The sequence below is a fragment of the Helianthus annuus genome, chromosome 1 (assembly GCF_002127325.2).
Source record: "Helianthus annuus cultivar XRQ/B chromosome 1, HanXRQr2.0-SUNRISE, whole genome shotgun sequence".
In the NCBI taxonomy this organism is placed as follows: domain Eukaryota; kingdom Viridiplantae; phylum Streptophyta; class Magnoliopsida; order Asterales; family Asteraceae; genus Helianthus; species Helianthus annuus.
In genome coordinates this window covers 18888310-18892061 of record NC_035433.2, presented here as the reverse complement: position 1 = coordinate 18892061, position 3752 = coordinate 18888310, and the positions used below count along the sequence as shown (strand labels likewise).

General features: G+C 40.2%; 1 long non-coding RNA gene across 1 annotated transcript; it reads right to left on the bottom strand.

The window, feature by feature from the left end:
• Positions 1–295: 295 nt before the first annotated feature.
• Positions 296–1234, bottom strand: LOC110935551. Its single transcript, XR_002589196.1, has 2 exons — positions 1051–1234; positions 296–461 (listed from the first exon to the last, which is right to left on the bottom strand). It is a non-coding gene; the product is annotated as an uncharacterized LOC110935551 (long non-coding RNA).
• Between the last annotated feature and the right edge of the window lie 2518 nt (positions 1235–3752).

Genomic DNA, 3752 nt, shown 5'->3' with positions numbered 1-3752 from the left:
AGCATTTGAAATTTCACTAACACATGCTTCTTCAACATGTGTATCAACGGTTTCCAATGGGGTCCCACAAGATTCAGCATTAGGGACTCCCACTGAGACCGATTCAGAAGAAGAATCAGGACATTCTTGATTTTCTTGAGAAGAAGTGTCAGTGGTTTCACTGAATGTATCCTGAGGGACCTCACCTGCAACACTATCATCTGACATATTAGAACCATCACATTCACAATTATTAACCGAAGAAAATTCATCACCAGAATTAATGTTCACAGTTTCAACACAAACATCATCAGTCTTGCCCAAAACATCAGGCCCATTACCAGCTAAAGAAAGTAACATGCTAAAAATACTTTGTCCCAAAATAAGATCAGGATTATTTTCATCAAAACAAGGTTTTTGTGAATCAGAATTTAAAACTTGTTCTCCCCCAAGTGTCTCTTCACATTTCACATCAACTTTTTCTGCACATGCAAACGACTGGTTAGGATCAACATTTCCTTTTGAGACAAAATTTATTGAATGACCAGGTTGTTTATCAACATATTTGTTGTTGATTGATGACTTATCGGTTTTTGGACCGTAAGTCATCTTGCCCTCATTGAGTAACTCCTCTTCCGTGAAAGGCATATAAGTGTAGTTATGATTGTATGGAGGAGGAGTTTTTGTGTATCCCAATCCAGCCCCTTTCTTTTCTTTATACTCTAGTTGTATGTCACAAATGTTCTTGACCAAATTACTAGAGGTGTCAAATTTTTTAATATTGATTTCATTTATCTGATATTTGACTTTCAAGTCCTCTAATTCTTTGGTCAGGTCGCTAATTGTGGCTAGAGCATCTAGGAAATTACAGTTTTTAGCACTGAGGTCTTCTTTTAGCTGAACTATATCTTTTCTTTGGGCCTCAATTTTTTCTTTGTAAAGTTTTTCATTTTTGGCCAAAGTAAAGTTTTTATTCTTAAGATCTTGATAATCTTGAATAAGTTCAGCATTATGTATTCTATAAGCCTCAACTCTTTCTCTGCATTCAGTAGTACAGAAAATAGAACGTACCTCTTCAGCAGTGAGTCCATGAACAGGAGCTGACAGGATTTTGGTCATGAATGCAAAGTTCTCAGCTTGAGGCTCAGCATCTGGCGAAGAGTCCTTTTCCTCTGAAGTCATGAATGCTATGTTTTGAGCAGCACTCTGGATTTCTGGTTGAGAGATGTTCAGACGTTGAATTTCATCATCCCAATTGAAATCAGCACTTGGTTGAACAGCAAGGGCTGAACTCTGAGTTCCTTCACCAGCAACAGCTGAATCGTTTGTCGTCACAAGAGCCCTTTCAGGGTTTGGAGGAGCAGGATGCGCAGGAGTAAAGTCTTTGTTGTTGTTTTTGGGCTTAGGATAGTTTCTTGCCAATTGACCTTTCTCATGGCAGTTGTAGCAGCGTAACTTCATTGGAACATTTGCAGAGTTTGAGAAAGAAGAGCCCCATCTATTTCTGCCAGTCTTTTGTGCAAATCTTTGTGCTCTGAATGCTGCCATTGCCATTTGCCAGGTGATGTCCATCTCCTCCACATCTTCAGGATGATACTGAAATAGATCATTCAACGACCAGCTTGGAGGTTGTATTTTACCTGCAACAAAAGCATTCAAACAATTTATCACAGAAGCAGCGACCTCCAGATTTTCTTTCGATTGCTGAGAAAAGAAGGCGATGAGCTCAGATTTTGCTGAAGAAGGTGTGGCGATTTTTGCTGCAGGCGATGAGGAGCTTGAGCTAGTGTAATGCACAGTAGTGGTTGACCCAGAGGTAGCCTTTTTCGATCCATTCTGTGAAATCAGTGCAGTGTTGTCATTGCTTGGATTGGTGGAAGAAACAGAAATGCCTGCGGCTAACAAACTGGACTTGTGATTATTCTCCCGTTGCTTGTCATCAAGCTCACATGCTTTGATGTGTGAAATCATTTCAGTCAAGGTGCATCTTGCGAGATCTTTGGTCCGCTTGATCATAGCAACGTGATTATCCCAACTCTTAGGCAAGGCATTCAGAAGTTGACGATTCTGAGCAGCCTTTGAAGGAAGTATTTCTTCTAGATCCATTTGAGTAATGATCTTTGAGAAACGCTGAATCTGATTCTCAATGGTTTCCCCATATACGTAGTTGAAATTATTGAAGTTTTGCCTCAACAGGTTCCTTCTGCTTTCCCTCATGTCTTCATTCCCTTCGTACACATCGATCAATGCTTCCCACAGTTCTTTGGCTGATTTGCAAGTGCGAAATCCCATAGCAATGTCTGACCCCAGTCCCATGGTCAAGTATCCGATTGCTCGATTATCTTCTTCGACAATAGCGTAGTCTTCGTCAGTATATTCAGCACGAGGTTTCTTGACTTTGACTCCAGGGTTCGTCTCCCTCTCATACATGATTTCTCTAGGGCCTCTTTCAATGACCCTCCAAAGCTTGGGCTCCTTAAACTTGATATGTTGCTCAAAACGCCACTTCCATTCAGGAAAGTCATTAGCATCTAAGAGCCTTGGAATACGAGAGCTGGTTCCAATTTTTGAGTCCAACTCTTGCTGAGCGTTTGTGACAGCTAGGTCATTAGCAGTTGACATGTTTGCTTATAGTTAATTAATTAAATTAATTAAGGTCCAACAGTCCAACAGTCCAACAGTTTAACAGTCCAAAAGATCAACAGTCCAAAAACACGAGTTTGTGTTTGACGTTGTGAGTCGAGAATGCGGTTTCGAGCCGAGACCAAAAACAAATAACTCGAGACTTGATTCGTTGCGAGTCACCCACCACTTGTCGAGACCAACCGATTGCGAGTCGAGACTAAAACAGGACAGCTCGAGACTTGACTCGAGACCCACAATCGTTGCGAGTCGAGACCAAAACAGGACAAGCCGAGACCTCTGTTGTTGCGAGTCGAGATGAAAACAGGACAAGCCGAGACCTCTGTGGTTGCGAGTCGAAACCTGCAAAACAGATAAGTGATAAGAACTGTTGACTCGGAATCCCGGATTTTCAGCACTTTCAAAATTCAAAGATTTGAAATCTTTGAATTTTCTTCAATCAGCTCCGAAAAATCAGCAAACAGTTTTCTGAAAATTTTACGATCCAAATCAGTAATTTTTCTAACAAAAATACCAAGAACAGATCAGTATATTCAACTTCTTTCACTGCAAAACAATCACCACAGAAACCGGTTAGTAATATTAGTTTAACCTTGAATCCGATTGATATCAAAACCGAACCAAGAATGGTTTCTTGGCTCTGATACCAATTGTAAAACCCTTGCAGGATCAATCAGTGATATCAATGATATCTTGTGAAAGCGCGGAATTCAGTCACAAGACGATTCAAGATTAAACAACAATAATAATCAAAGATAGTGAAAGTAATAGAAACCACAAACCAAATATTCTTGCATTCAACGGTGAACGTAGACTGATACAAGAATAACCACAGGGACTCGCAACCGGTTCCACTATCAACAACCTCAACCCTAAGGTTGAGATGTGTATATATACTAGACACTAGGACCGAAACATAAGCCCTATTACTAATGGGTTGCGAGTCGGCCCTATAACATCCAAATCGGCCCAAAACATATATAAAGAAATAACAAAAACAACCCTTGTAACCCCTGTACTATATTCACCTGCATGAATAAACCTTCAGGTTCCAACACTCGCAATTTGAATTTTGAAATTTTCAGCCTTAAGAGGTGGAAAATTTGCATCATAATCAACCGTAATTGATT